Raw genomic sequence first — 10,258 nt, 5'->3', positions numbered from 1 at the left:
GTAAATTTCGAGGCTGAAATTTTCTTTTAGAGGGTAGAGTTGTAACGCCCTAAATTTTAAGTAATTATTTTTGTATATTGTAATGCTTAAATACATGATTGCTTCAGTGGTTAAGTGTCCTGAGAAGTGTTGGAGAAGTCTTAAGTTCAAGCTTTGCTTGTACTAAATTTTGTTTTTACTTGAATAACCCTTGGCTCTGGCTGGTAGGCTTTTAAATTATTGTCGGTAAAACATGTCATAAAAAGCCTACTGATCTAGGGGATAGAGGCGTGTGGAGTTTTCCAGGGGGTCTGAGGTTCGAGGCTTGGCGATGCAAAAAGAGTATTTTATTTTGCTACTAGTGCTGGGGAAGTGTTTTAATTTTACTGAAATTGGGTATTTGAGGAGTGTGGGGAGTTGAGGTCGAATTCTAGGAACTTGTTGGAGGGAATTTCGGCTAGTAGGGATGTGGATAGGTGGGATATAGTTGAGAGAGCTTAGGAATGATATGCGAAAATAAATTAGGAGATTTTAAAGGGAGTGGAAAAGGGTGTGCCGAATTGGAACTCTCACTCTTTGCATTTTCGGTTTTGTACAAATCACTATGGGTTTTGTCATTCATTTTGGGGTTCTTTTCTTTGCTTGGGAGGCTAAATTGTGCTAGGAACTTTGGCGTATCATTCGGTTTTGGTGTGTTACAATCTTCCTCTTCCTTTCAAGTCCCTTATTCACCGATTCTCTCCCATCTCTTTTTCCAATCGATTTTCCACCTTGGCCGAGTACTTCTTCTTTTCTCCCCTCTTTGATCTATTCGGTTTCTAGCAAATCCCTTACCTTATTCTGTTTAAGCCGAATACTCCTTTTCTCTTATTACTGATTCTTATCTTTCTTCTCTTATGTGTGGTGTTTCTTTCAGTTTCTAGAACTTCTCGAGGAGCGAAGAGTTTGCAAGTAAATACTGAAGCAGCTGAAACCTTTCCCTCATCACTCGATCAAAGGTAACTCTGGTTGCAGTGATTGTGTTCAACTGGGGTATGTTGGCTTGCATTCTTGGTGTTGGTCGAATGCTACTTTCCCTATTTTGGGGTTTTGTGCTTTCTATAAAGTAGTATATGCTGATTCAACCCATGGATTTAGGCAATCAAAACTAATAGACTTCATTGGTAACGCAATTATTCGACAATAAGCGTGTGATCAATCTTAGTCAACGGTCTAGGAGGACTAAGCCACATTTGTTCGATCAAGGCAAGTAACAAATGTTATTTTGAGTTAAGTGTTGGAAAGAGGGTGATTAACCTTATTCTCAAGCGACTGATAGAATACCTGGATTGAATGTAAGTTTGGTGCTCGTGGGCTATTCGCACGTTTTCGCAAATAGGTGTGTAAACACTGCCCAAATCGTAAATTAGCAAAAGCCGAAAAAAATGTGACTATTGATGCCACATGGGCATGCGCTCCCTCGTATGGTAATCGGAATGCATAAATGTGGGCGTTTGATCGTAGAGGCCACCATGAACGATTTCATGGGCTTAGGCCATTTTTGGGCTTAATGGGCTATACGGGTGTGTGCGCTCACATGGACCCGTATTATGGGCCTTGGGCCCATTTTCACTGTTGGACTGCTAAGGTTTCATAGGTCACCTGAGACGACTATGGACCTACTGTTAGGTCAGTAAGTATACCTAGACCTCAAATTGATAAATGACTATTATGTCCCTATGAGGTAAATGACTATTTTCCCATAATGCATGTATGACTGTAATCGAGCATGCCATTTTATATATATTACATACACGCATAATATTATGATATGTTGCATGGGAACAGGTTTATTATTGAATAGAGGAACTGTACTGGCAGCTCTCCTGCATCCACTGTTTAGTGCCGCAACCGATGCTATTTTGGAGTGCAAGGATGGGTGGGTTGATTTTATTCTCGCATGGAGTGTAGGGCTGGACGGAGTGGAGTGTAGAGTCTGGTTGGGTAGGATTTTTGTTTGCATCTGTACTGTTACTGTCACTGTAATGGGCTAAGGCCCACACTGATACTGATACTGATATTGTAATGGGCTAAGGCCCTAATTGAAATTGAACTGTTACTGAAATGGACTTAGGCCCAGACTGTAATTGCCTACTGTATGACTGATTGTTGTTAAGGGATTACACACTGAGTTTTCTTAAACTTACCCTTTTTCTTTTCTGCGCAAGTAATCCTTAGGCGAATCGGTGCTGTGAGGGACTCGAAGGTGGCCACACAACCACATTTGCTCCCATTTTTAACTTTTAATTTATAATTAATTTTATTTGGGTATTTGTTTTGTAATAAGGCCTCTTTAAGTTTTTATTTTAATTTTGGATTTATTTACTTTGATTCATATATGTTTGTAGTAGACCATGGATTTTCATAAGGGTAAATGCTTTCAATACACCATGTTTACGGAACATATTTTAAAAGCTTCTGCAACAAACTTTGTCTTAAAGTGTAATAACAATCTAATAATATTAACATTTTGTTAAAACGACTTGAGATTTAACGATGAACAAGATATCCTAAATTTTCGTTAAGATTATAAAGAGGTTTTTATATAGAATGGATTTTTCAACAAAATTGTGTTTTTCAAAAAACACTTCAATGTGACATCGCAGATTCGGCCATAACGTCTAGGCCGGGATTGGAGTGTTACATAGGTTGAGATGAGTTATAAACTCATGAGATACATGTTATGGCTAAATAGCTATTTATGTTAATGTGCCTACGATTTGTATCTTGTATGCTAACATGTTTGGTGTAAATGCTTAGGCTTTGGCCAAGTTGTGGTTGGATTATGCCATGTTAAACTTATAAGTTATGCATTGAAATGGTAAGTGTCTAAATGAAAATATGCTTGTAATCATATAAGAGTGATAAGGTTTAAATTATGTAATTTCTATTGAAATGGTTTATCATGTGGTTAATTCCAAAAGGGCTATGTTTAAATGCACTAGCTTATGGCTATGGTTGATGATGTGCTTATGTCTTGTGTGTTATGCATATAAAATGGGTGTGGAAAGGTAATGAAATTGTAACACTCCAAACCCGGCCTAGACGTTATGAAACAGTCACACTCCTGTCAGAAATGGCAGATAAAATATGGTGTTAGAGAGAAAGCTTATTGCGACAGAGAAAAAGATGAAAAAGAACAACCGTGAACCCCAACAGAGATGGTGGCAACAGAAAAGTCTGGCTATAAGCCAAGGATCCGACAACCCAAAATAAAAACCAAGTTACCTTAATTGAGTGCAGAGCGATTCGGTTTCAAAAGAAGAGGAGAAACAACTAGTAATGAGAAAACGAAAAGAGTAGAGAGGGAGAGGAGGCAAGGAATATTCGGCCAATGCACAAAAAGGGAGAACAACAGTTAAGAGAAGGAAAAAGAGCAAAGAAGGAATCAGAAGGTATTCAATCAAACAAAAAATCAAATGAGGGAGGGAGTAGGTGAAGGAGTTCGGTCAAGAAAAGGAACCAAGAGAAGAAACTTGTCAAACCCTGAAGCTTTTATGTCACAAACGGCCCCAAGAAAAGAAATACCAAAAGAACCAAATAAAAGAAAAACAAAGCAACACAAGAGATAGAATTTGGCATCAAGGGAGAAAAAAACTGAAAAGAATGACCAAAACTATAGTGATTGCTCAAAACCGAAATTTGCAGGGAGTGAGAGTCCCCATTCGGTACACCCACTTCCACACCCTTCAAAATTCCTAAAATCTCTCCCCATATCACTCCCAATTATTTTGGATACACGACTTCTTAAAACTAGCAGTTTTAAGTAAACAAATAAAAGCCCAATTAAAAATTATATTCCATAACTGGCCTTATTACAAAAAAAAATAAACCCAAAATGAAACTTAAGCATAAATAAAACTAGATGTAAATTAATTGCAGTCGTGTGGCCACCTCCGAGTTCATCACAGCACCAAATCGCTTATAGCTGGGGATTACCTACAAAGTCGAAACGAAAACTCAGTGTGCAGCCCCCTATCAATCGATTGGTATACAGCATACAATCACAGACTGGGCCTGAACCCTATTCAGAAGTAGTACAGAGTGGGCCTTAGCCCAATACAGTAACAAAACAGTACAGTAATGCAACCCAACCCAACACAGCCAACACACCACCCCATACCACCAACACACCATGTGGGGACAAAGTCAACCCACCCAGCCAACGCACCAATATCGTAGCAAAGCTGCTAGTAATAATATCGCAACAAAGATGCCAGAATGTGATAACAACAGAGCTACCAAGATCGTGATATGTGGCAAAGCCACCGATGTGACACTTTCTCCTTAACAGAATCCCAACCCCATGCAGAATGTCATGTCATAAATCATACGTGTATGTAGAATGTCATGCTCAGTATAGTCATATATACTTAACTTAGGCACATTAGTCATTATATCACTAGGGGTTTAGCGGCCATAACGGTGTATATGGGCTCGAGGCCCACTATTCGGCCTAAGTGGGCCTTCACGCTCAAGTGGCCCATTTAGCCCAGGTTTAGCCATGGCTATGCTAACTACATTGTAACACCCCTAACTCATGACCGACGCCGGTGTCGGACACGAGGGGTTAACGAGACAAATCCTCTAAAAGTACCGACCAATTTGGCATTTCTGGACAGGCTGGAAAGCTGCGTCACCGTCGCCTTAAAAATCATATCTCGAGTTCCATAACTCGGAAACTGGTTTCGTAAATTTTCCCTGAATTTAGACTCATATATCCATCCATGGATTTATTTTTAGAATTTTTGGTTGGGCCAATTGGTACAGTTTATTAGTTAAAGTCACCCATGTTACAGGGATCGACTGCTCTGACCTCCGCGCGTTACAACTTGAATATGTTTCTGTACAGGGCTTTAATACTGGTGGCGTTTGTTTCTAATGAAACTAGACTCAAAATGGAATCTGTACATATAAGGCATGACTCCTAATTCTTCCTGGATAATTTATGGTAAATTTTCAAAGTCGCGACAGGGGACCCAGAAATCGTTCTGGCCCTGTCTCACGAGAACTTTAATAATTCCCGGTATACTGCTCATATGGTCGTTTCGTTTCATCCATATAAAAATAGATTCATCAAGGTTCAGTTCCATAATTTACTCACTATTTAATTCTACTTCTACTATTTTTAGTGATTTTTCAATCTCATCTCACTGCTGCTGTCCGCAACAGTTACTGCAGTAGACTATGCCAATTTCATGAATTTTTCCTTGGCCTTAATCATCCATCATACATGACACAAATTATGGCCACCTTAACAAAATTTGAGTTTCTAAGACTCGTGGCTATAGGTTCTAGCATCCCACTCGACGACCACATAGGCCATTTTCACATGGCTTAAAGTTTACAATCCCACAAATCGACAAAATATAATAGCCTATACATGCCAAATGTTCTTCAACAACAAAAAAGCAATACCACAAGATTTCAGCCGGTGTGATGACTTCAACGACGGTTCCGAGCACGCAACAAGACGAGTCCCAGAGACCTAAAATGGGTGACAAGAAAACACCGAGTGAGTTTACAACTCAGAAGTCATAAGCATTCGTCAATCCATCGATAAAATTACTACTACATGTACAACAAATGAAACTAGGTACTCGTCCATATCGAATCTATACCATAATACCTCGAACCTTTCGGTCCAATCTCGTACCAATTCATACATCCACATTTCATATTCTACACAACAAGATAATCGAAGCATTTTTACACATTAACTCAATTTCCAGCACAACCATACAATTTCAATCATCACATAGATTTAAGGCTTACCGAATTCAACCCCAAGCATGAACGTGTTCTCTATTCGTCATGAGCTCGAGGTACTTACCCGATCCGCTGTCCGTGATCAACTCGATAATATCGCACACTCAGTGCCAATAGTGATGCAAAAGCATATAATAAGTCCGCACACTTAGTGCTATATAATCAGCTCGCACACATAGTGCTATATAATCAAATTCGCACACTTAGTGCTGTACAAATTTTAAACCCAAGACACTTAGTGCCAATCTTGTCACCGTGTCCATTTATACCCGCACACTTAGTGCCAAGACCAATACTTTATGCATTTTACTACCTTTATACATTCAACGATGGCATCATTCCATACACATACATTTCCACTTACACATCAATTCATTAAACACAATTGCATATATATTATGATCATTTAAATCAATACCAAATATATGCTTTATGACTTACCTCGGATGTTATCGCACGTCTTCAACGGCTATTCAATTACTTTGTCTTTCCCCTTGTCCAACTTTGATCCTTTGAGTTCTTGAGCTAAATCAAACAAATTTACTTCTCAATCAAACACACACATACGGCAACCATATTTTGCTTTTAACACATTCGGTCACTTGGGTGACCTATTTAACTTTCAAACATTCATTTTAAATTCTTAGTTAAATAATGCCGAATACCATTAACTACTAATGCCACACACTCACGTATGCATAAAATTAACCCTTACATGACCTATAGCTAATTCGGTCATTCGTCTTTCAAGCTTATCAAGCTTCATATCATGCTTCCTTGGCCGAATATACATATAAGCACAATGTAGCATTTTTATTCATTTCATGATACATTCGGCCTTGGCATAATTTTCATTAAAAATCCCTATTAGCCACTTTTAAAATGCTAATGTTACAAGAAAGGTTACCCAAATTCACATTCGGCAACTACACATACACAAGCCAATTTTTCTTCCTATCATCAAATTTAACACGAATCACAAACTTAAACCCTCAATAGCTACTATGGTCGAATAGATCCTTTCAATTCCATTTAACTACCATAGATTTAAAGTATTTAAATCAAGTTCATGAGTTTCTAATGCAAGAATTAGGCCAACCTACTAACCTTAACACCCACATTCGGCAAGTGACCACATGCACACTCTCATAGCCGAATTTCCATATTACCAAAATCCTCAATACACATATTCCCCTTATTCAACTTTAATCTAAGCTCCCTACTCACAAAACACAAGGAATAGAAATCATCTTCTAAGTTTCCTACCTTAGCCGAATGGCCAAATCACCACAAGGATCTAAATACACATGGGCTCAATCAAAGACCTATCCATCAACTAAATTTTTATGAAATCTCAAAGAATTTACTTAAAACTTACCTCAATCAAACAAGTAGGAGACCGAATACCTAGCTTCTTCTCCCCCCTTTTTCTCTTCCTTTAGTTCATGACAAGAAGAACAAAACATAACCAAATTTCTCCTTTCTTCCCTTTATCAATTTCCCTCTTCTATTCGCCAAGACACCAAGGATGAGCAACAAAACTTTTTTTTCTTTCTTTCTTTGCTTTTGTTTCTCTCATGTACTGCAAGGGGGGAAAGCATCCACACTCTTTTTTTTTTTGTTATCATCATTTTCCTTTTTTTCCATTTCTTTAATGCTAACTTTCTTATTTTATTGTTTCCTACATGCATCACTAGTCTAACATGTTGGAGACATGTTTCCACCCATAGCATGGCCGGCCATCTTGCTTCATTTTGGCTAATTTGACATGCAAGGACAACACCTTCCCACATGTATTAATAGGCCACCTTATATTTGCCTAGCACATTTCTAAATTTTCTCACATAAGTCCTATTTGATAAAAATTCACTTACAATTAACAAAATCCAAACATGAAATTTTCACACATGCATGTATACATATAATGAGCATCAATTATGATGGTTAATTATTTTTATGACTCGGTTTAGTGGTCCCGAAACCACTTTCCGGCTAGGGTCAATTTAGGGATGTCACATACATAGCCCAGCCCAGTATTTGCCACGTATTGTAGGTCCTATCCGTGTGGAGCACACGAGACCATTGGGCCCACACAGTCCATTCCATCCCAACATGGCCCAAAATAGCTTAACCTCATGAGGACACCCATGGTGGCCTCTATAGTCTTGCGCCCATGATTCGTGGGCCTGGTTTACCACTCAAGTGATCGCACGCTCGTGTGACCTCAAACGCCGTATTTTTAACTTTTTGGCTTTTGTCGATTTGCAGTTGAAAGGAGGTGTAGTTACACACCTGGTTGCGAATACTTGCAAAAGTCCTTCGAACACGAACCTACATTAATCAAGACATTCGGTTAAACATTTGGCATTAGGGTCAACACCCTCTGACTAATACTTAATCCCAAAAATAATAGCAACAACACCTGCCTTAATCCACAAATGAAGTTTAACCCGTCAATAATGTTAATCGAAGGTTGGCCACACCCTCTTTTGCTGAAAAACTACATTATCCAGGGAACCCATTAACAACAATTGCATAATTCAAAGATTTGAATCGAAACCTATTACCTAAATAACACTCAAAACCAAAGATAGGGCATTCGACCAACACCCCACATGTTAGCCCACATACTTACCTTAAATCGATTGATAAGAAAACAGTTTTGAAGGCTAAATATCACCAAAACTCCTTCACTTCTCGAGGAAACTTCTAAGAATCAAAGGAATAGCACACCTAAAAGAAAGGACAATAATAGGCTATAAGAGAACAAGAGAAGGGAGGAGCATTCGGCTTAAAGCAGAGGTAACAAGAAAAAGATTAAAGAAAAAAAAAGCAAGAGTCGAATGTACCTACCACAGTCGTCAAACCGCAACAAGATAAAGAGATGATGAGTAGAGAATCGGTCATGAACCAATGATAGGAATTGAAATGGATGAAAAAGAGGAGAAGAAAGGACAGTGAGCAACCCATTCACTAACAAAAAGGGAGCAAAGAGGGAAGAAGGAAAAGAAACACAAAGAAGAGAGAAAAGAGAGGTTAAGCTAGGAGAGAAAATCGAAGGACATAAACCACAAACCTGAAAGGTACAATGAAGCACTCAGCTTACCAGTAATTGACCAAAGTACGATTTACGTCTTTATGAACCAAAAATATTCAGCGAGAGAGAAGAATGCAAAAGAAAAGTGCCAAAATGAGAAACTGAAACAAGGAATACTCCCCCAAAAGAGTTACAGCCGAAATTTTGAGTAGCTAGAAACCCAATTCGGAACTACTACACCCACACCCTCAAACTCCTTGATTTTCTCCTAATATCTCTCCCTGATTCTCTCCACAAAACACTCTAACATCCCATTCAAACTCTATTCAAACTCTCATGACCAATTCAACCTCAGAGTCACAGTCCAACTCCACCACCTACCCAGCTCAACAGTAAAATAATTACTCCATTGTGCAACCCAGGACTCAAACTTAAGTCCCCCAGTAGAAGCAACATGCCACCTTGCCACTAGACCACACACTCTTTTTGTGTCATAAAACAAGCACTATTATTTGTAAGGCCTATATGATAATGTCTAGATTCATTTAAGAGCAATACTGAAAATTAACAATGGCCAAGACTTAAAGCCAGGCTTCTCAAACACACCCAAACCCATTCAAATCACTAAGCCAGTAAATCAAACATGTAATTTGTGTCAGATAATAAAAAATTAAAGACTCCAAATTTTTGGGGCATTACAATGCATAGTAATAAACGCACGGGTAGAGACACGACCATGTGTCTCCACTGTGTGGAGAACACGACCTAGTACATTAGCATGTACCATAGCCGTGTGCCTTTAAGGGGTTACTGACGTTAGAAATAGAATGTTAAGGTTTTTGCACACGGGCTGAGACACGAACGTGTCATGGTCGTGTGGGACACACGGGTCATGGACATGGGCATGTGCTAAGCCGTGTAAAAATCCCTGTAGGTTCCAATCGAAAAATAAATTTTCACGGGCTAGGGACACGGACATGTGCCCCTATCAGCTTGAGAATCTACAAAGTTTTCCAGAGTGCATAGATTAGTCCCAATTTAATTCCAAAGTGTATTCGGGGCCTCGTAGGCCCATAGTAGGGACATTAAGGAATTGTGAAAATTTTTAAATTGGGACAAAATTTCATAACTAGGAAATGTATGATTGTATATGTTTAAATCTGGTAACACTTCATATTCCTGTTCCGGCGTCGAACACGGGTAACGGGTGTTACACACATAAATTAATTCATATGGACGGTAAGACCATGCAATCTAGGTCATGAGGTTGATAGGTTGATCCAGTAAAAGAGGTGTTAAAATATGGACATATCTGATAAATTATTGGAATGAGAAACTGTCCAACAAGGGGGAACTAAAGCCCAGTTTCAGCACAAGTAGGTGGCAGCCCAAAAGCAAGCATTGGGGTATTTAATTGAAGGTCTTTACAATTGA

The sequence above is a fragment of the Gossypium arboreum genome, chromosome 1 (assembly GCF_025698485.1).
Source record: "Gossypium arboreum isolate Shixiya-1 chromosome 1, ASM2569848v2, whole genome shotgun sequence".
NCBI lineage: Eukaryota > Viridiplantae > Streptophyta > Magnoliopsida > Malvales > Malvaceae > Gossypium > Gossypium arboreum.
This window is presented reverse-complemented; position numbering follows the sequence as displayed.